The sequence below is a fragment of the Sciurus vulgaris genome (genome assembly GCF_902686455.1).
Source record: "Sciurus vulgaris genome assembly, chromosome: 9".
Taxonomy (NCBI): Eukaryota; Metazoa; Chordata; class Mammalia; order Rodentia; family Sciuridae; genus Sciurus; species Sciurus vulgaris.
The window spans coordinates 103,307,534-103,331,535 of NC_136469.1; the positions used below are offsets into that span (position 1 = coordinate 103,307,534).

Genomic DNA, 24,002 nt, shown 5'->3' on the forward strand with positions numbered 1-24,002 from the left:
TCTGTCATGCTGGGGGTGGAGTTATCTTGGGGAGATAAGAGGACTTCGTGCTGTCGTCCAGCTCCATGAGCTAATGTTTCACAGGCTCACAATAAGAGTGATTGCCTTTCACTAAGGTGTATTTTTAATTATCCACTGAGTACTTACAGCCTATCTGGATTTGCACTACAAAGTAAGATACCGAAGGCCCTTTAATGATCCCACAAGATGTTCTAAGATTCTTGTTGTGTGTGTATCTGGTTAAGTATTTTATTACTCTGTAAATGAACTTATGCGTTGACTTCACTGTTCAGTAGATGTCTGAAAGGTTAGTGCTAATCTTCCTGGGGGGTGGGGGTGGGGGTGGACCACAAGGGGACTTTCTGAGTTCTAGTGCTGCCGGGCTGTAATTTTAAACCACTAGAGGGCGCAAGAGGCCAGCTCAGAATCTAAATCCACCCTGGGTGCGTCCGCAGTTGGTGCCTGAAACCTAGCCAAGAGTTCCCAAATATTGTGGAGAGGAACTAGATCAGGGCCTCGCCTATTCCTAGGCCTCCCCAGTCACCCCTAGAATTGGCGAAATTCCAGTCTAGCCTTCAACAAGCCTGAGGTTACACTTGATGGTCCGATCCTGTTCGGAGTCATTCTCGGGACGCTAAAGTTTGCAGATAAGTCCTGGGGGACGGAGAGAGGGAGTGAAGCGATTCCTACTGACAACAGCCGGTTTCCATCCCTCCCACTGCCAGGCTCTGTGCTAGGTACCCGGGTGGTTTCAAATGGAAAGAACAAATGCAGAGCCATGAAAGCACGGAGTCAGGGAGCTTTACGGCTTCATGGGGTGGCGTCTGAGCCAAGCCTTGAAAGTAAGTATTAACTAGGGATGGAAAGCCAGAGGTGTATGTTTCTTGAACAGGGATCAGTATGCGCAAAGGTATGGAAGTGGGAGTAGGGAGAGACTCGTATTCACTCCATCCTGGCTGGGACTGGCAGTCCTTGCTCCTATGGGCGCTTTCCAGCCAGTATGAAATCCAGCAGGCCCCCAGGGACTTCAAAAGAATATTCCAGAACTTGAACTTCAGTTCAATTCAAATTAAAATGCTCAACATCTCCGGGCGTGGTGGATTTCCAGCTACTCAGAAGTTGAGGCAGGAGGATCACAAGTTAAGACCAGCCTGGGCAACTTAACCAGACCCTGTCTCAAAAAATAAAAAGGGATGGGAATGTAACTCTGTGGTAGAGCCACCCTGGGTTCAATCCCCAGTATCAAAATAATAATAGTAATAATCATCATCATAATAGTAAATTAGTTTATTAAATGCTTAACATTGACTCTATAACATCCAGTCAGTGCCTCATAATATTAAAGCAGAATCAGTTGCTAGAATTTTCAAATGTCAGAACAAAAATCTCAATTTGGGGTTGTAGCACCCCTGGGTTTGATCCCCAGCATCACTGAGGATGAAAAAAAAATCTCAGCTGCTGGTAAGAAATGGCATAGTAAATTTTACTTTTATTACCACTAAAATAACATTTTGTCAGACTGTCCCATGTTGTGAAGCTTAAAGATTTAACTTTCACAATTCTCCCATGGAAATAGCATTTCAAAATGGGCAGGCATTATAGGAAATATTTCTTACCATATAATTTTCTATGAAACCCTGCAAAAAAACTGATATTAATATTATTATGGGTTAGCCCCTTTTTGTCCATTTGGAAACATAAAGGTTGATTGAACCTAAGTGATGTATCCAACTAAAAGATTCATGTCTTTCTGGTCAATTCATGTTATTACAGATGCCGTGATGCCTGGCAGACACATACGTATATTGAAGAAGGATGCTAATAATTCTGATATAATTTTGATTCTGGTCAAATTTAGCCATAACTATGATGACTTTGAGCTTTGCATTTAATTATCTAACACTAACCAATTGTCTCCTAAATAAATGTGGAATGCCATGTTTTCATTGCAAAAAATGCCTGAAAGTAGACTTAAGATACGCTTCAATACTCCTTGAGCTAGAAACACAGCAGATTATCACACACATACAAAGTAAGAAATAACTGAAATACACCGTCAAAGAGTCCATAGATCACCTAACCTTTTCAAGGCTACAAATCAAATTCTATTGGCTATAACTTCTATTTCTCTAGGTCAAAAAATGATTGAAGTGAGGCTCAGTGATGCACACTGTAATCCCAGGGACTTGGGAGGCTCAGGCAGGAGGATTGCAAATTCAAGGTCAGCCTCTGCAACTAAAGGAGACCATGTCTCAAATTTAAAAAAGGGTTGGGGGAAGATGTAAATCAGGAGTAATATGCCCCTGAGTTCAATTCCCAATACTGAAAGGGAGGGAAAAAATTGAACATCAGCAATTCATTTGGTTGAACCTAATACCTAGCATACAAAATTAATCTATTGACAGTAGAAATTCACATAATATCTTTACTCTGCATATTGAGTAAATGAGTGGTCTCTGGCTAAAGTTTGAGTTTTGCTCTCAGCATTCAAATGAGAATGAATGTTTTTCCAAATAAAAGACAATTTAAAACTACAAGCTCACACTTCAGAGGGTGGTTATCTTATCTGCCTGGTTGCTGTTTGCTTTCCCTAAAGCCACCAGTAAAACATGAGAAAGTGGAATTGGAGATGAGACACTAGAGTTGCCCACCCGACCCCACCTGGAGGACAAAGGAAGAGCTTGTCTGATCGGTTCTGATTAGTACTCAGTCTTCCTAAAGAGTGTCACCAAGAACACTGGCTAAAATGCCTGGGACCCGGGATGTGGCTAGTGCTAGGACACTCTCCTGGCATGCTGAGGTCCTGGGTTAGATCTTCAGCACCATAAATAAATGAATGAATGAATAAATAAATAAATAAAATGCACAGACCTCTCCCTGACCAGTACAAGCTTTGTTCCACAGCTGTGTGGTACATAGTTTCCTCTGGGTCACACATACAATCACACACCATCCAGAGGACAAATGCCAGCCAGATCAACATATTTGCTAGAAGGTTGTATAAAAAATAAATATTCTTTAATTTTTTTTTTATATCAATGGATCTTTTATTTATTTATATGTGGTGCTGAGTCTTGAACCCAGGGCTTCACACATGCCAGGCAAGTGCTCTACCACTGAGTCACAACTCCAGCCCCAAATAAATATTTTAATTATCCTCATACTTTCAGAATCCAGACCAATGGGAGTACGGAAGTATTGGATCATCTCCTTTAGTTCAGTGTTTCTATTCCACTTTTTAGAGCCCCTTGGTTCTGATGCCTTTCAACTCCTTCCAAAGCATTTCTGAACATGCTAGCTTATGCTCCCAGCCATGGACAGCAAGGGCAGTGACTGAGTGGGAAGGCCTCTGACTTACCAAAGCTACTGTGCATACTCAGGTAGGGAAGGAACGGGTCCTTCCTGGCCTCAGGCAATGGCTGCCCCACAGGTGTCAGATGTTCTTGGCTGCTGGCAATAGTTTATGTGGTGGACCCTGATGGGGACAGAGTTGCTAATCAAAGAGCTCAGAATTGACATACATTTTTCTCTCCCCTAGCCTGGGCCAGGTGGGTCTTCTTACCCCTATGCTTTCTTCCCCAATATTGTGGTTCACACTGCACAAGTGCACTCACTTCCAAAGATGTATTGAGGGCTGGAGATGAACCTTAGGTAGCTCAGTAGCCTTGGTGTGGCCTACAAAGCATCCCGTGAAGAGTCCCTGACACATCTCCAGCCTTGCCCTGCACCCGGAGGCTCCAGCACGGCTCTCTTGACAACCCATTCTTTGAGTCAGAACCTAGACAATTCAGAAAACACTTGTCAATGGGCAAAAAATACAGCAATTTAATTAAGCATCTCAATTGGCTTTATTTTTTGATTACAGAAGGAAGCCACACTTCATAAAATAGAATAAATGTTCTGATGATCCAAGCAAAGGAAGTTAGTCTTTTAGGTAAAAGGACTTGAAGAAAGCAGAAACAAAAACAAAAAGCAGGTTGGTAAAGTCAAAGTTACTATCCTTGTAAGGGGTGTGTGTGTGGCGGGGAACCGGAGAAGATAACTGATTTGTTATTCTCAGATTATTTCAGGTTAATTGTTTTGTGCAAAGATTACAGGGATCCTGTTTGGAGCTCACCTGTTTGGGAAATTTGACTGTTATCTCTCTCATCCTGGTTTCTCAGAAGGTCACATAACAGCTTCGTTTCATCTTGGCGACTTGGAACTTGAATGTGAATGACTCCATTTCTGGCTTTTAGCCTTGTCTGTCCAAGAGCTTAGTTCAAAAAAATGACCTCCCATAATTTTTATTTAACATATTCTTTTACTTCTCATTTCCCTTTAAGTTCTCTGGTTGGTAATTTTGGTTTCTTACCTTTATTTCTCTAGGAAAAATCTTTTCTTCCATTGCAACACTCTATGACAGAAGAGAAAGAGGTAGAAATTTTCCACCTTGTGTCCAAGATGGGACTATAAGCATACCCTTACTGCCTTTATGGTGTTGGGTGTTTGTATGGTCTGAGCTAAGGAAGTAGGGAAAGGGGGTGAAGAAGAGATTCTAGAATCCTGGGGGGTGGGGAGCGGAAATACCTTATCTGAGTATAAATATTCCCCCGTTTTGTCCTGGGAGTTCATTTTAGGATTGACAATGCTACCGGTTTTCTGAGGTGTTTTGATTTTCTCCATTTCCTTTGTTCTTGTTCCTCTCTTCAGGCCATTAACACGTTTTATTAATTTTACCTTTGATTAATTTTACCAAGAATCTCTCAGATCTCTCCTCTCTCTCACTCCATGGCATCCCCCTGTTCCCAAGAGATTCCTCTTACTTACTTCCAGTAACTTTTTTTGCAGCCACCACTGCTGTTAATCCATTCTGCATAGAGCTGTCAGGATGCTCTTTTTAAATGTAAACTTGTTAATGCAAACTATGTTATCAAAATATCGCACATGTACATAATGAACACAAGCCATAGCATATAACTCAAGTGATTTTACATAAAATGATACACTCACGTGACCAGCACCCAGCTCAATACATGGAAAGTGACCGGTATTCCAGAAGTTTCCCACGCCCCCTCTACACGACCCCCCCTTCCAAAGGTACTCAGTCCCCTAACTTCCAACACAATAAGTTAGGTTTTGCTTGTTTTATAACTTCGTATAAATAGACTTGTCCTGTGGGTGCTCCTCTGTATCTGGCTCCTTTCACCCAACATTTGTTAATGAAGTTCATCCATGTTGCTGCTTAGAGTAAGAGATTGCTTATTCTCATTTCTGGGAAGTATTCCACTGTATGATTTCACCCCAGTTTATTTACCCATTCTGTTGTCGATGGATACTTGAGTCATTTCCATTTTTAAGCCACCATGAATAATTCTGCCATGAACACTCTCCTTACTGCCTTTTGGTGAGCATATGTATGCCTTTCTGTTAAGCACAGACCCAGGAGTGGAATTGCTGGGTGCCTGGGTACGCCATCATTTGGTAGATCTTGCCAATTTCCCAAGTAGTTGTACCAGTTTTGCTCTCACTAACAAGTACAAACCCTACATCTGCTTTCAGTTCTGTTTGTCTTTATAATTTTACCCATCCTCATATGCAGCATGCTATTGCATAAAGCTGATCGATGTCACTTCCTGCTTAATGGCCTTCAATGACATAATTTAATTTTGTGTTTGTGTGTTCCAGGAATTGTACCAAGGGCTCCTGTACACTAAGTATGAACTCTACCCCTGAGCCACACTCCCAACCCTCTCATGGAATTTAAAAGGAACTCCTGAGTGTGACCCTGTCTACCCCTCCCATGTCATCTCATACTACTCTATCTAGACTGGTCTTCTCCTTAAAAATTCGCTGGGTTATTTCCCTCCTCCAAATCTGTACAATGCTTTCCCGATGCCTGAAAACTTCCCTCCTCTTACCCTTCCCCCCAGCCTTCCTTCCTATCCTCTATCCTTCATATCATAGATTGAAAGTCCTTCTCTCCTATTCTGACTTCTGCCACAAAACTACCATGTAGCACTAATCTCAGCTTGTACTTATGCATTTATTTATTTGTTCTCCCTCTTTCTCTCTCTCTCTCTTTCTCTCTCTCATTACAATGTAAAGTCCTTGAAGACAAGAAGCCTGTCTGCTTCATAACTCACTGTAGTACCTGTTTCTGGAAGATAGTGCTTGGCATATACTGGGCACTCATCAAATGTCAGTTGAAATAATGAGAGAAGGAATGTTGTCTATTTCAGACAGTGAGTAAAATAACATTTACTATCCTCTTTGAGTGATTCCCACGGAAGAAAGGAGTCTGCCTGGATGCATGTAAACTGTACGGCCAGAAGTAGACATGGAGAGGCCCTGAAAGATGAATCAAGCAACAGAGAAAGAGCCCAGAGCTTGCCTGCGAGGGAGGAGTCTCCAGAAAATCAAGAAGTCAGAGTTCAGCCAAAGAGATTTCCTGTTAAAAGAGAATATGACCTAGTCCCTGGGGGAAGATTTGGTAGTTGCAGAAAATGAATTTTTAAAAATATTCCAATATCCCTCCACATCTCCAGGAAGCACCCTAATGCCCCCGAGGAAGAATGCCCTTTTCTTAAACTAGTCTCTGGGGCTTCAGTCATTCCTAGAGAGCTGCTCAGGCCTTAGGGAGCAGCTGGCTCAGATCCTAAAGACAGTAACTTCAGTGCAAGAAAGAATGAGTTTCAAGTGTTCTAACATTTCAATAACAATAGGGACAGAATTTGATCACAGGAAAAAGAATGTTCCTGGGAAGATTTTTGAGAATACATTAATTATCATAAATTGGTGATTTTGTGCATTTCTTAAACATCTTCAGCCTCTCTTGTGCCAACTCGATTTCCCTCTATCATCTATCCTGTCAAAGGGCACACACCTGATGGCCACAGCCGAGCATTTCCTACTGGACCAGGGAGGCTGAGCAACTTGTGTGAGTGGAATAGAGAAGCTCAAGGTATTCAGATGAGAACAAGAGCAGGATTTACTGTCATTTTCTTTTAAAATGCCATATTAACTTTCCAGATAATTGGAAGGCATTCATCCTCTGGGGTGTATGCATTTAAAGGTTTACTTTGGCTCCGGTAATCCTGCTGATTTAGCCACAGAAGTATGTTTCACATCATGAGCTGCATGTTCAACATATCTTAGCCCCATACGAATGTGCTTTGCTGCAGGGCATCTGGTATTTTAAATTAAATATAGTCATTTTATTGGATAAAACATCTGATTTCAGGGGGAAAAGTTAATTAAGCAAGTCCTATCAAAAACTTGAGATCTCCTGGAAGCTCAGTATACGAAGGTATCCAGGCAAGTTCCCTGTCCTCAGAGAGCTTGTATTTAACAGACAAAGGACAGATAAATCAGTAATTGTGTAAAATATACTAAGGGCTACAATTGAAGTTAACTAGAGTTAATGTGGGAGCTCTGAGAAGGGGCTCACCTCAGAACTGGTGGAAATGGGGATATCAGTCAGACCCTTTAAGAAGCTGTTCTTCCTTATTTGACTTTCCTCTTCTAGCCTTTCAAAATTCAGCTCAGTGACATTCCTGGGAGTATTCCCAGTTGCTTGACTGGAATGTTTCTGTGGTGGTTTTCTTACCGCTCTCTGTGAATTATATTTGGGTTTGTTAATTTGGTTTTTGGGGTGCTAGAGATGGAATCCAGGTGTGCTTTAACCCTGAGCTTTATCCCCAGTCTCTTTCTTTCCTTTTTCTTAATTTATTATTATTATTATTATTAGAGTCAGGTCTCCCTACTTTGGTGAGGGTCTAAGTTACCCATACTGGCCTCAAACTTGCCATCCTCCTGCCTCAGCCTCCCGAGTTGCTGGAATGACAGGCATGCACCACCATGCCCGGCTGTGAATTATATTTGTACCACTGCCATTGGCACACCTTCAGGAGGTCATGCAATGTCGTTGTCGGGAGTGTGGACTCTGGAGTCAGCTGGGGTTGCAATCCATCTGCTGCTCACTAGCTGTGACACCCTCCTTTATCTATGTGAAACCTATGTCTCAGCGTCCTTCCCCATGTGAAGATCCATGAGTTGGGATGAGGAAAACAATTAGAACAGTGCTGTGGATGTTCAGTATGACTTTTATCATTGCTGCATGATTGTCTTGTGTCTTTTGCTTGTTTAAATAAAACTTTCTGGAGCTGAAGTTTCAATTCATTAAACTGTCTATGTGACCTTCCAAGAAGTCAAGATTAAACAGATAACAGCCCAACAGGTCAGGTCAATCAGTACGAAAATAAAGTTCCCTCTTTCTTAATCCTTACACAAAAAAAGGTATCCTAAAGTAATCTGATATTAACAAATCAGCTGTTTTCTATTGCCTATCCTTCTGTCCCCATCTCATAAGGAAGGTAACTCTGAAATGATAGATCCACTTTTTTTTTTTTTTTTTTGGTACCAGGGATTGAACCCAGGGACATTTAACCACTGAGACACATCCCCAATTCTTCCTTTTTTATAATTTTTATTTAGAGACAGGGTTTCACTAAGTTGCTTAGGGCTCTGCTAAATTGCCAAGGCTGACCTTGAATTTGTGATCCTCTTTTCTCAGCCTCCCAAGCTGCTGGGATTACAGGCATGTGCCACCATGCCCAGCTTAGATTCACTTTTTATTCTCACTGTTTTCCTCAGCCCTTCCCTGTCTAAAAAAGCAATCTCTCTGCTTGGCTCCTTGGGACACTTATTCTATTTTTATGGAATAAACTGTTGCCTGATTCTGGAATCAAAAACAAAGTCATTTAAGTTAAGTTTTGTTTGTTTGTTTGTGGTACTTGGGATTGAACCTAGGGGTGCTTTACCACTGATCTATAACCCCAGTCCTTTTAATTTTCTTTTATTTTATACAGGGTCTGATTAAATTGCCAAGGCTGGCCTAGAACTTGAAATCCTCCTGCCTCAGCCTCCTGAGTAGCTGGAATTACAGGTGTGAGCAACCAAACCAGGCACCAATTAAGACCTTAAAGCTAAATTGTTGGAATGTTGTCCTTTAACAACTTGATTTAAGTTCCACAGGTGCAAGAACTATCTTTTTCTTTCATCATTTTCTTCTATTTGTGGGTCCCAACCATTGTCAGCTACTTCCAGTGTCTAATGCAGTCCCTGTGCACTTCAATTGCAAAAAAAAAAAAAAAAAAAAAAAAAAAAGTTTGCTGAGTCTAAAAAATAATAAAGATAAATAAGATAATAATGATAAAGATCTCCAAAGTGCCTTGTGAACTGAATTTGAGTTCCTCATGGCGTAACCCAAAGCTCCATCCTCGTCTTCAACGCCAATTCAATAATGAAGACAAGGTCTTGATAAAAAGGAAAATGTTTTATTGCTTTGCTAATAAAGGAGAAACACAGGGGACTCCGGTCCCAGAGCCTGTGATTCTGCCCATCATGGGGAACAGGGGGTTTTAAAAGAAGTAAGTCAGAGAAATGAGATTAGGGAGGAGAGATCAGGAAGGAGAAGGTCAGGGAAAAGCAGGTTGGGAATAACCAAATAAACATGTAATGTGACAAGGGATATAGTCAAAGCATAAAGTGAACCTCTGTTACAATGGTGGTCATTTAAAAATTGTATAGACGGTATCATATGCATTAAATGCTTAGATGTACGCTGTTGCTAAATGATGATCCCTACAGCTCATCAAGCACCTACAAAATGCAGGCACTTAACTGAGTATGTTATGCAAATTACTTTGCTTAATTCTTATTTAAACCGACAAGGTACTTTCATACTCGGTGATGAAACCTGAAAAATGCACTATGCCCATTTTTCCTGGCACTAGAAATAAAGTGGTGTCAATAAAATTAAATTTTACTTTATCTAAATACCAGACACTTAGATGATATACTATTTCAAAGTTGTGTCTTTCTGTTAAACTTGCTATAATTACTGCAGTATTGTATTTCTCCATGTTATAATTCTAAAATCACCATGTGCATGGAGGGGCGATTCCTTTGTACCTTCACAATCAGAGGTTTCTGCACCACTCTCAAGAGGGCACGTAGGCAGATGCACAGTCAGCTATGCTGTTAGAATATATTGTACAGGTCAGACCATAATTAAAATAATTATTATTTATATAGCATCCTAAGCATATCCACTACTTGAGTCATAATCACAGTAGTTAGAGACAGAAAACAGCAATTAAATAATCCACTCAACCCCAGCAAATGCATGACGGCCAAGATCCCAGCAGAGAAGATCTGAGAATGAATTTCAAGCAAAAATAACAGGCATATGGAAATCACTCTGATCTGATTTCCATTCTCTTCATTTCCACGTGGTTTTCATTTGCTTTTGATCACGCGTTAATTCACTCATGGTAGTTTCCACACCGTTTAGCCTGTGCCTGCCCTTTGCTGGGAACAAAGATCTAGAAGGATCAGAAGCAGTCCCTGCCTTCAGGGGGCTCTTGGTTCTAAAGAAAGGCAAAGATGAAGCAGGGTCTGCTGGCACATGCCCATCCTCACAGCCCCTCGGGAGGCTGAGGCAGGAGGATAGTCCAAAGCCAGCCTCAGCAACTTAGCCAGACCCTGTCTTGAACTAAAATCTAAAGAGGCCTAGGGATGTAGCTCAGTGGTCAAGTACCCCTGGGTTTAATACCCAGCACTCCAAACAAAAGACAAAGAAAACACACCCAGAGCCTCTTCTGAGGGACATGTCATCAAATAAGAGTGGCTCGCATTTATGCAAATTACTCTGATTTAAGTATCATGTGAAACAATAATAACAGGCATCGATGGAATTCTTACGGTGTGCAAGACACCCAGCTAGATGCTCTGCGTGTTATTGTGTTTAAATCCCCCATCCCTATCCCTGCAATAGGTAATTAGGAGGTTTTTTTCTTTTTTTTTGGTTTTGGTTTTGGTTTGGTTTACTCATGCTGGGAATGAACCCAGTGTCGCGGACATGCTAGACAAGCACTCTCCCACTGCACCACACCCAACCCAGATAAAAATCATTATTCCATTTTACAGAGGATGAAAATGAGGCTCATAAAGGTTAAGTAACCTTGCCTCCAACAGCCTCCACCCTCCCCAGCCTCCCCTGATCATGAATTGTCCTCTGCTGTTGGTGTCCAGGGCTGCAGCCAAGCCGCCTTAAAAGAACTAACCAGAGGTTCACAGATCATTGGTGGCCGGCCTCCAGTGCCATGGCTTGGGGAACCCTGGGTCCAGTCCTGGTTGGGTCCTCTGCTCCCACTGCTCTGGACTCCACCCACAGACCCCTCTGTGGTCCTAGCTACAGAATGACCCCTGAGGATGAGGTCTGCGGGAACCGAGGCGCTAGCAGCCTCACAGAAACTGCACCCATCCCCCAAAAGGTTTTCCTCCTGCCGCCCAGCCTCCCACCTCCGAGGTCTCTCTTGAGTCAACCCTCTGGAACAATAATATTGCCTCTGACAGAGCGTCTTCTAAGGGGCCAAGCTTCATAACACAACAGGCTTTGTACTCCTACCCCCAGGATAGGAATACCTTATACATCTCAAGGGGGAATTACCCGCTCAAACTGGCTTCAAAATGGGCTCACTGCTCTGGTTTGGATATGGTTTATCAGTCAGAACTTAAGTTGATCCAAGCACTGTGGCGGACATCTGTAATTCCAGCTACTCAGGAGGCCAAGGTAGGAGGATCACAAGTTCGAGGCTAACCTAGGCAATTTAGTGAGTCCTTGTCTCAAAATAAAATCTTAAAAGGTCCGGGTTTGTAGTTCAGTGATATGGTGCTTGCCTAGTATGCTCACCGTCCTGGGTTGGACCTCCAATACCACAAAACAATGACAACAAAAAGAACTCAAGGCCAGGCACAGTGGTACCTCCTGTGATCCCAGGAACTCAGGACGGATTGCAAGCTCAAGGCCAGCCTCAGCAACTTAGTAAGTCTCTTAGCAATTAAGCAGGTCTCAAAATAAAAAAGACAAAGGATTAGGGGTGTGGCTCAGAGGTTAAGCACCCTTGGGTTCAATCCTCAGTACCAAAAAAGGAACAAAAAATTTGTGTTGAAATTTAATTGCCAAAGTAGCAATATTGAGAAGTAGGGACTTTGAGAAGAGTTTGGGTGGTGGGGACTCTGAACTCAGGAAGGGATTAATGTAGTTCCTTCAACAGTGGATTCACGTCACTGGGAATTCTGGTTGTTATGAAGTGTCCAGCCCGCGTTCTCCCCTCCTCTCTTCCACATGTGACACTAACCCTTCCCTTTCCTGGCCATGATTTAAAGAGTACATGGCCCTTACCAGAGACTGCTACCCAATCTTGGACTTCCAGCCTTCAGAATCGTGAGCTAAAACAAACCTCTCTTCTTGATAAGTAATCCCATCTCAGGTATTCTGTTACAGCAACAGAAAATGAACTAAGCTGCTTTCTTTTTAAATGAGACACATGCACACGGTTTGCATGCACATGTGTGAGCCCTAACCTCCACCTTCAGAATGGAAGCTCTGAAGTATTTCATGACAGAGAGCACATTGAAATATCAGAATTCATTGTTTATTTTTGAGATGGGACTTTACTATGTTCCATACGCTGGCCTCTAATTTGTCATCCTCCTGCCTTGGCCTCCCACGTAGCTGAAATTATAGGTATGTGCCATGATATCTAACCAGGATTTTTTTGGTGGTGCTGGGGATTGAACCCAGGCCTTGTACATGCTAGGCAAGCACTCTACCAACTGAGCTATATCCCCAGCCCCTGGCCAGGATGTTTTTAACTTTTTGAAAAAAATTTTTGTATTGGTCACTCTACCACTGAGTTACATCCTCAGTCCTTTTTTAAAAATAATTGTTTAGTTGTTTATCTTATTTATTTATATGCGGTGCTGAGGATCAAACCCAGTGCCTCGCACATGCAAGGCAAGAGCTCTACCACTGAGCCACTATCCCAGCCCACATCCCCAGCTCTTTTTTATTTGTTTATTTATTTTGGTACTGGGGATTGGACCCAAGGGTGCTTTGCCACTGAGCTATATCACTGATCCTTTTCATTTTTATTTTAAGACAGAATCTTGCTAGGTTGCCCAGGCTGGCCTTGAACTTGCGAATATCCAGCCCCAGTCCCCCAAGTTGGTGGAATTACGAGCACATGCCACTTCGCCCAGCTCCAGCAGTGTTCTTAATTAGAAGTCTTCCCTCTCTGGTGAACATGGTGCCTCCCATCCTTGCTGAAGAGATAGTGGGTGAAGTGAGGGGTCAAGACCCACTGACCTGACAGCTCCGGGCAGGTGACATGCTTTTGGGTCTTGCCTACAGCGCTGCCTTCAAACATTCAGCAAGGATCCTGGAGTGGCGTCCCTGGGAGGGGCTGGAGGAGAACATGAGACAGCAAGAGACTCCCCCAGTGTATTTTTTCTCCCATCGTTCTCACACCTTCTCATCTGTCCTGGACAGAGCCCTCAAAACCTAGGCAGATCAGATAAAATCGTCTTCGTGTAGCCGATAGGAAACCTGAAGTTAGAGAAGTTCAATGATCTGCCCAAGCCACACAGTCAGTGATTTTTAAATTTTTAATACTGGGAATTGAGCCCAGGGTGCTTTATTACCTCATTATGTCCCCAGACCATTTTCAGATGTTTTCCTTTGAGTCAGGTTCTCGCTAAACTGCCGAGACTGGCCTTGAATTTGCAATCCTCCAGTCTCAGCCTCCCAATTTGCTGGGATTTCAGGTGTATACCACAACACCTGATAATAAGTTTTATTTTTAATTTTTCCGCATATTTTTATTGGTGCATTATACTTGCACACAATGATGGAATTTATTGTTACATATCTGTAAATGCACACAGGCATTTATGATTTAAATTTTAAATTTACATAAAAAATTGAGCTAATAGTACATAGTTTCCAAATACTCCCTATCAACACCACAGCTTGCTCTGTCATTAACAACTAGCATTAGTGTGGTATACGTATATAATTGATAAACCTATACTGATATATCATTATTAATAAAATTCATGGTTTACATTAGGACTCACCCCAACCCAATAGCTCGCTTCTTTTTATCACTGAATGATATTCCATTTTGAGCTGGGGTTGTGGCTCAGAGATGGAGCGTTTTTGCCTAGCATGCGTGAGGCAATGGGTTCGATTCTCAGCTCCACATATAAATAAATAAATAAATAAATAAATAAATAAATAGAAATAAAGGTCCATTGACAACCAAAAACATATTTTAAAATAATAGAATGGTAATAATAATAATATTCCATATTATGGATGTACCACGGTTTATCCATTCACTTATCAAAGAATATCTTGGTTGTTTCCAGTTTGGGGCATTCATGAATAAAGCTGCTATGAACATCCATGTGGGAGGTTTTTTTGTTTGTTTTGGTTTGGTTTTGGTTTTGGTACCAGGGATGGAACCCAGTGGCATTTAACCACTGGGCCACACCCCCGGCCCTTGCTGAGCTGCTTACGGCCTCAGGATCCTCCTGCCTCAGCCTCCCCAGCCTCTGGGATCCAGGTGTGCAGCACCACCCCAGCTTGTCACGTGTGTCCTGAGTGGACATGAGTTCTCAGCAGCGTTGCTGGCTCCCACAGGAAGACGAGGTTTAGCTTTATAAGAAAGCGCCAAGTCCTCCTCTCAGGACTGTCCTTCTGCATGCTGGCCAGCAAGGAATGGGAGTCACTGCTGCTGCTGGATGGGTTTGGGATTCCTGCTGTTCCAGCTCCTTGTTTCTGTTTGCAGTTCCCTAAAGGCACATGCTGGAGCGCCATTTCATATGCTTATGCCATCTGCACATCTTTGGTGAGGTGTCTGTTCAGATCTTTTATTCACCTTTTAATTGGATTGTGTGTTTCATTGTTGAGTTTAAGAGTTCTTTGCACGATTTGGATTAAAAAGTCTTTATCAGATATACGTTTTGCAAATAATCTCTCCCAGTCTTGTCATTTCATTCTCTTAAGAGTCCTTGTGTTAGTCAGCTTTCCATTCATGTGACAAAATACCGGAAGTTAACAAGTTAAAAGGAGGAAAAGTATATGTTCGCTCGTGGTTTCAGTCTATGGTCTCTTGGCAACATTGCCTTTGGGCCTGCGGTGACACAGAACATAATAGCAGGAGCACACAGCTGATGAAGCTACTCACCTCTTGGTGGTCAGGAAGCAAAGAGATGAAGAGGCTGGGGTCCCGATATTCCCTTCAAGGGCACGCCCAGAATGACCTAACTCCTCCCCCGTGGCTCCACATCCTCCAATCTCCTTCACTTTCCAGTAGCATCACAGTCTGGAGATTAATCTTCTACCACAGGGGCCCCTGGAGGACCCTTGTCCACGCCATAGCAGTCATATTCTTTTGAAGGCAGCTAATACTCCTCGATCCCCTGGGATGGGTACTGCATTATGCCATAGCTTTAGTACTAGTACCAGCTTCTTTCATAAAATAGATGTGGAAGAAAGAGGAGAAAACAGAAAAATATCCCGAGGACCTCAGAACAGTTGCAAAGTGCTCAGTTGCCGGTGTTCATCACCATGCTGACTATACATGTGCAAGGATTTCAGTAAATATTTTTTGGGGTGGTGGGAGTCTAATTAAATTAGAATAAATAGCCAGGAGCAGTAGCACTTGACTAACCACAGCAACTCTGGAGGCTGAGGCAGGAGAATTGCCAGTTGGAGGCCAGCCTGGGCAACCTAGCAAGATCCTGTCTCAAAATAAAAAATAAAAAGGGTTGGGGGTGTAGCCCAGCAGTAAAGAGCTCCTGGGTTCAGTCCAGTATAACATGCACATGCAATTAAAATATTTTTTTAAATTTAGAATAAAGTAAGGTCATGCATATGTTAATTAGTTCGATTTAGTCATTTCAAATTTTAAAACATCGTGTTATGCATCATAAACATATTATTTTTTTGGTACCAGGGGTGCTTAACCACGGAGCCACATCCCCAACCCTTTTTATTTTTTATTTTGTGACAGGGTCTCACTGAGTTGCTTAGCCTGTCACTAAGTCTAGCCTTGAACTTGCAATCCTCCTGCCTCAGCCTCCAGAGCTGCTGGGATTACAGGCATTCTGCATCACACCTAGCAATATAAATAATTTTTGTCAATCAAAATAAACGAAATTAAAATAAAGAAATTAGAATAATTAAGCTTAAAAAGCACGAGAAAAATTACATTTCAATGAGGCTGCATTAGGAAAAATCCCATCCGAAATAAACGTTTGGAAATAAAGGCTAGTTTTTCTACCCCCTCTGCATTTATATCCATTGAGTTTCTTTGCTTTAGAATAAGCCTGTGTATTTAATAAGATCCTCTGGGAGCCTGTCTGCAAAAGAGTATTAAATTCTTGAAGGTTGTTATAAATTTTATTTCTTGGCCACATTAACATAAATCTAGTCTTGGAACCCCCTCACCCCATCCCTAAGGAACTTTACAGTGTCAATTAGTCATCCCCATCAATGACTTCACCATTACCTTCACACAGCCAGCCTGCCCAGCATCTTGGGAGGGGAGAACAGAGAAAATCAGAGGAAGAACTAGGCATGGACACAAACCAGCTGAAAACTTTCCAGGAACATTTGAAACACTTTTTACACTTGTGACAGCGACATGGGCTTTCTTAATGAGCACATGCAGCCAAAATCCCAGTTCATATGTTGGAAAGAAAAGAGTTTCAGAACCAGCAGCTCCGAGGAGGGGATGGAGAAATGATTCCAGACCCAGAATGCTGAGTTGGCTCCTGAGCAGCTCATGCTCAGACCACCCCAGAGCAGTGGCCAGGCCTTACCCGGCCCCTGGAGAATTCTCAGGGCCACCTGTCAAGGTGGCTTGTCAGCCACAGATAAACACCAGTCGGGTGAAGGAGAACACAATCTATAGCCTTCCAGCAGAGCACAGATGAGGAATAATATTTTCCACATGGCTGCACTAAACAGTTCATAAAAAAAAAAAAAAGGCACTTGTAACTATTATGGAAAATTCCAAGTTAAGTGTACTTTTAAAATTTTTTCGTAAATATTTTTCTGGGAAATTCATGTTTAAAGACCTGGCCTTCCAGGCTCCTGGAGAGCGGGCATTCATTCATCTGACACCTTTTGCAAATTAAAATGGCTGATCTAGAAACACCTTCTAGATAAACAGCAAAGACAGCCCCCTGCTTTCTGTGCTGAGGAGGCTCCCTTCCCTCCCAGAGCACCCTGGGCCAAGGAGAAACCAAGCTCTAGAAAGCTGGCTTGATCCCTGTCCTTTGTTTGGCTGTGTACTGTCCTTCAGATTGTGATGATCACATCTGTTCCTTATCTCTCCTCTTCCTTGGTGATTTTGTTTACAGGATCCCAGAACAACGGGGGCTGCAGAATCTCCACACAGATGACAGAAGACAAGTTTTGCTGGGTAGCATCACCCGGCTGCAAGAGACAGAGGCGAAGGCCGAGTTCATAGGGAGCTGCCAGTTTTAATCCAAGTGACTCAGGCACGTGGGCTGCAAACAGGGCTGCAAAGGAGATTGCCCCGCCCCCGGGCAAGATCAGAAGCAGGGGTGCAGTTCTTCCTGAACGTGGACCTGCCCCCTGTCTCCCTGTTCAGGAGCTCTGTGTTTTGTAAGGGACCCTCTAATGTGCTCTGTGCCTGGGAGTCTGTCCCTTTCATTCTCAGGCTCTCCTTTTACCCTTACATTCCGGGGAGTCAAGGTCAGAGCAGCCTTACCTGTCCCCAGACATTATCATTTTGGCAAGATGTTTTGGCAATGGAACGAATGTCTGCTAAAGGCTATCCAGAGGTGTTGCCTAGGCACCCACAAATTCAAGAACACAGCTGTGACTTTTCAAAGTACAAGTCGGGCTCCTTTTTTAAAATTTTAAATCATATTTTTAAATGTGTTATGTAAAGTCTGGAAAAGTCTGGACTGTAGTGATACACCAAGTGCATTTATTGTTTGGAAGAGCGCCCCATACTTGAGAGTCTGTCCGCTCATCTTCTCGGAGGCAGACCCCTACCTTGTTTCCCATCAGTCAGGCGGATACTCTGTTTTCCAAGTTTTCCTTCCTTCAGGTTTGGCGGGAAGAAGGGCAGGGCTTATCTATACCAATAGAATTTAAATTATTTTAAAGCAAGTAGTTGGAAAACAAAGTGATACTGATAGCCACCAAATGTCCTGAGATAAGAGAAGTCCTCTGATTTTCTGGAAAAGGGAAAGGTTTTATTGATTGCTAAAACTCTGTCCTTGTGAGGAAAAACATTTGCTATGTGAAATTCAGAATTTGAATATGTCTTAAGTTAAGCTTTTCATTATGACATCTTCAGAAATCACTGGTATTATTTCTACACCTTACTAAGTTAGAAATATTCTGATGAGGAGTACTACGCCAAATTTACTACGGCTAAATTTATGGGTCTGGAGTCAGAAAAGCTGGCTTGGAATTCCTGCTGTCCATAGCTGGGGATGTGGGCAACTTAATTTCTCTGAACCTCAATTGCCTCCACTGTATAAGGGACCACAGAGTAATCGTTCCTATAACAAGACGTCACAAGGATAAAACAAGAGAGTTCCTCCTGCAGGGCTTCCCATAGGGCTACCAATTATCATCAAGATCATAAAACAAAGCCAGGAATGGTGGCCCACACCTGTGATCCTAGTGACTTGTGAGACTTGACGCAGGAGGATTGCAAATTCAAGGCCAGCCTCAAATTAGAAAGACCCTGTCTCGAAATAAAAATTAAAAAGGGCTGGGGTGTAGCTCAAGAGTAGAACACCCTAGGTTCAATCTCCAGGACCAAAAAATAATTTTTCAAAAATATAGTTATTATGTGTTATTTTTTCAAAACAAATGATCTATCTTTGACAAATGTTCTAAAGCTTGGACAAGTGAATGACAGGGGGAATAACTTACTGAGTGACCAGGAGAATGACATCAGTTTGAGTTCTGGGCCCTCCCAGTCTCTCTGTTAGCACAGTTTTCAAACCACAGCTTTCTGAACAATGCTCAAGTGGCCAGAAAGAGTTAATAAAGGTTTCCAAGAATCTTCCTTTATCATCTAAGAAAAGCTTAGGTGCTAGAAGGTTCTGACTCATTTATCTCTGATACAAAGACTGAAGCAACAATCAGCCCACATTTTCCTTTGATAAATGGCATAAATTTTATTTTAAGTGCATTAAACTAAAATTTAGACTCTATTTAAAAGAATCTTATAAAAAGTCACATGCAATGAAAATTAATTCAAATTTTTAACTCGTAACATGATAGTTAGCAACAGTCTCTCTATTTACATCACCTTTCTAACTTTCTCAGCAATTCCCTCTGCTGTAATAAATAGGTACAAAAATAGAAATATGTATAAAAGACTTAGAGTTTTGACTTTTTTGGCTTCCTGAATTTATTGCCTTGTTAGAGACTTATTTAAATAATGAATTTTAAATATTCTTTTAAAAAGGAATTTATTCTTTTATACACTTACTTGTTTTATGACCTAGAACTATATTTTAAGAAATATATTTTTATGCAAAGCATTTACCTTTCTTTTAAATTATTTCCAATACTTCATGTGTATGTAAGCATAAATTTTCTTAAAAAAGAAAGAGCTGTGTTTATTTTCAGTTAAGCACCCCCAAAAAGGTGCCTTTCAGATTTCATTTCTTCAAAGTCTTTTTTCTTGGTACTGGGAGTTCAACCCAGGACCACTGAGACCCCCAACCCCTGCCTTTTTTGTTTTTGTTTTTGTTTTTGTTTTTGTTTTGAAGCAGGGTCTCATTACACTGCCCAGGCTGACTGTGAACATGGAATCCTCCTGCCTCAGCTTCCTGAGTCACTGGGATCACATGCATGCACAACCATGCCCAGTGACGGCGACTCCAAGTATCTTTTAAAGGGGGAAATAAAATTCAAGCCAAGGCTATAAGACAGACACCATCCCACCCTCTTGAAAGTCACTGAGAGTTTGGATGCAAGAGAGTGGCACGACCAAGGCTGGGACGTGGCTCAGTGATAGAGTGCTTTCCTAGCTTGTGCCCTGTCTTCGCTCTACCATCCCCACCTCCAGCAGTCCCACTTGGGCTTTTTTTTTTTTTTGACCGTGCTGGGGATTGAACCCAGGGCTTTGTGCTTACAAGGCAGGCACTCTACCAACTGAGCTATCTCCCCAGACCTCCACTTAGACTTTTTTTTTAACCTCTTTTTTATTCTCCCTGATAGTGGGGCTTGAACCCAAGGGAATTTCACTACTGAGCTACATCCAATCTTTTTATTTTTTATTTTGAGAAAAGGTCTCACTAAATTGCTGAGGCTGACCTCTAAACTGCAATCCTCCTGCCTCAGCCTCCTGAGTGGCTGGGATAACAGGTGTACACCACCATACCTGAAATTTTTTTACTTTTTGATGAAGCGAAAGTGGTACACATTCAGTGAAGACCATGCTTTGAATTTTGAATCTGGGCCTTTTCCTGGACTGGTGGATATGTACAGGATTCTCTCTCAAGATTCAGAAGAGTGGGCTGCAGCTCCCAGTCAGTCGGGTGATGGTGAGGGGGAGCAGTCAACACTGTTCAGTGTTCTGTGTGGCTAAACTGGGAAGATCAGGGATTAATTCACTTACGATGATTAACACAGGGATTTATTTTATTTTATTTTATTTTAAAATTAAGATAACTCCTATAAAGCATTTAGTGTGCTTTATAGGAGTTAACTTAATTTTAAAATGAAGCTTCCCAAAATAGGTATATTTGCAATATGCATTCAATGGATAAAACATTAATGCTTAAAATAGTATGTGCCCACTAAAGTCAGAAAAGAGCTTAATTAGTTTCATTCCAGAGTGCATGATTAAAATTTGGCAATCACATCCATCGATGGCCTTTGTATGCCAAGGACTAAATATATGTTTTTTATTTAGAATATTTTTTTCTTTTCTTTTTCTTTTTGGTGGGGCAGGTGTGGAGGATGCATTGATCACATCAGTGAAAACTCCAAAATCAAATTAACTTCAGGCAAGGCTGTATCCAGCAGCTCCTTGTTTCCAATGGCCCATTCATTTCCTCTCTGTATCTCTCTTTTCTTCTTTCTATGGTTGACTCTACACTTGGGCTCTATTTTGTGGCCCACTTGCAAGCCAAGTATCTCCTTATGGAAAAAGATTCTAATTCCAGCTCTCACAGCATGCCAGGGAACAGCCCAGCTTCTCCATAACAGAAGCCCAGCAAGCCTCTCCTTGCATCTTACTGGCTCTGATTGTGTTGCTCATCTTTCCAGAACCAACACAAGAGGCATGGGACAGCAGCCAACTGGAGCCCACCCTATAACTTTTTGTAAGGTTATTTCTACCCAGATCACATGACCAGGAATAAAGGGAAAGGATAGAGGAACAAGTGAAGAATGGATGCCAGAGAAGTAACTAATAAATGATTGTCACAAATATAAAAAATAAGCTTTCAGTGCTTCACTCTTTGAAATTCAGCTTCAATAGCTATAAGGTCAATCTATTATTAACAGGGTTAATACAACTCCATTAGTTCAGCTACAGTAAAACTATTTTAATTAAGATTAATTGGCCAGGAAGCAAGTAGAATTACTTTATAAATTAATTAGTTGAAATTTTAACAGAACATATACAATGCAGAGCCAGATGTCGAACCAAGAATTCCCTCACAGAAAGGTTAAGCTTTGACAAAAAGATTAGCTTTTTCTCCGTTCTTTTCTCTTTTTTTGGAACTGGGCTTGAACCCAGGGATAATATACGACTGAGCTACATCCCAGCCCTTTAAACTTTTTTTTTGTACTGGGGATTGAACCCAGGAGTGCTCAACCACTGAGCCAAATACCAGCCCTTTTTATATTTTTATTTTATATATGTATATTTTATATTTTTATTTCAGGGTCTTGCTGAGTTGCTTAGGGCCTCACTTAATTGCCAAGATGGGCTTTGAACTGGAGAGCCTCCTGCCTCAGCCTCCTGAGTCACTGGGATTACAGGCTGCACCACCGTGGCCTGCATCATCATTTTAAATTATAGTCACAAATATCCAGAAACTAGTAAAACAACAAAAAAATAGGCTATCGTATTGAGTAAATGAAGCATGGTCTGACGTCATCTCAGCGTGTTTATCCTTATTTACAGTCTCCAGCCTGCATCTCAAGGTCTGTAAATTCCGGCATCTTCTGTGTTGAACTCTCTCTGCACCTGTGCCCTTCTCCCCACAGCTCAAGATCAGCAGCCAGAAGCTCCCACATCCTTTAGCAATTTGCATCATCCCCTCCAGGGATTAGGACTTGGAGACACCAAAACCCTGTCTCAGAGGCAGAGGGGCCTGGGCCTGTGTGACGCAGGCAGCTCTGCTGATCTTGGCTGGCTCTCGCGTGCTGCGCAGTCAGCTGGCTTGGAGCTGCTCCAGCATGGCCTTCGCGGGATAAGTGGGCTCTGCTCTGTGTGGCCCGTCACTCTCCAGCAGGCGAGCCCAGCTCGTTTACATGGTGGTGGCAGGGCTGCACCAGACAGTGGTGGTGCAGGCATGCCACTCCAGCAAGACTAGGGGCTGGAGCATTGCAAGTTCAGACCAGCCTGGCCACCTTAGTGAGACCCAGGGGCCAAGCACAGTGCTGCACACCTGTAATCCCAGCAGCTTGGGAGGCTGAGGCAGGAGGATCTCCAGTTCAAAGCCAGCCTTAGCAATTTAGCAAGGTGCTGAGCAGCTCAGTGAGATCCTGTCTCTAAATAAAAATACAAAAAGGGGGTCGGGATGTGGCTGCATGGTTAAGTGCCCCTGAATTCAATCCCTTATACACACACAAAAATAAAATAAAATAAAAAAGGCTGGGGATGTGGCTCAGTGGTAGAGCATCTTGGGTTCAATCCCCAGGACCACAAGAGAGAGAAAATGACAGTGTGTAGTCTCTTTAAGATCTAGGTTTGCACTGACCCATCCTTTCTTCCTTCCTTCCCTTCTTTTCAGATAGGGCTTCACTCTGTTGCCCAGGATGGTCTTAAATTCATTAGATCAAGTGATCCTCCTGCCTCAGCTTCCCAGGTAGCTGGGACCACAGATGCACAATGCAAGGCCCTCCATACTATAGGGCAAAGCAAATCAGAAATCCAGCCGAGATGCAAAGGACGGGGAAAATAGCTTCACCTCTTGGTGGGAATGGCGGCAATACCATATGGCAAAGGACACGGATACAGGAAGCCATTAACTGGAACCATCAATTCAGTCCATCTACTGAGGACACAGGATGGTAGAGATTTCATCTGCCCTCCGCAGCTTCTAAAATGTGGCAAAGGGCAAACAGACGGCCGGGTAATGGTGGCGGCAGTGGCAATAGTGATGACCGTTGAACTTTCACACATGTTTTTAAAAGTATAGGACATTCATCCACTTTGAAGAGCTTTATCTTTAAAAAATTACAAGTTAGCAACGAAATCTGAAATCAGACGAAGGCTCTTAGAAGCACACTTTTCTAAACCATCTACATCCTTATCAATATTTTTCTGAAGTTTGGCAAATTGAATATAACATTTTTATGGAAACTACCACACTTGTTTATAATTTGGTACAAAGATTGCATCTTTTTAAAGAAAGGAACAGGTGCCCGCTTACCTTCCTCTCATTGTGAATAGTTCCAGATGGTGACTATTCATTTCGGAAGCTTCTTAAGAAACATCTGTTCACAATATTTATATTTCACTTTATTATATTTTCCAAAAATTGCATTTTAAATACAGTTTCCTTTAAATTAAAAAAAACATTCATTTCTCCTATTCATAAGAAAGTCTTCCCATTAGTTTTGTCTCACTTTGTGCACAAGCTCTACATTATTATATCACAAACAAAGCTGGATTTAAATTGTAACTTTGTGAAAGGAAAATGGAGAGGAATAATACGTCCAGTGCTTTTTATGTTGTACTCTAATATTGTGAAGCACAAATTAATTATTTCTTGATTAAGAGAATCCAATTCGTTTCAGTTTTCTATTTTCAATTGCTATACATATGAGTTTCACAATTTATTTGAAACATTCTCAGGCCAGGGAAAAGAATAAAACAGGTTGTGCTGGGATATTGATAGTGATGCTGATCATTCTTCTAGTT

General features: G+C 42.0%; 1 long non-coding RNA gene across 2 annotated transcripts; it reads left to right on the forward strand.

The window, feature by feature from the left end:
* Positions 1-513: 513 nt before the first annotated feature.
* On the forward strand, positions 514-7,621 carry LOC306669466. Of its 2 annotated transcripts, XR_013766125.1 has the most exons (5): positions 514-842; positions 3,866-3,976; positions 4,369-4,416; positions 6,258-6,411; positions 6,809-7,621. It is a non-coding gene; the product is annotated as an uncharacterized lncRNA (long non-coding RNA). The 2 variants fall into 2 exon arrangements; XR_013766124.1 differs by having other exon boundaries at positions 6,258-7,621.
* Positions 7,622-24,002: the final 16,381 nt, after the last annotated feature.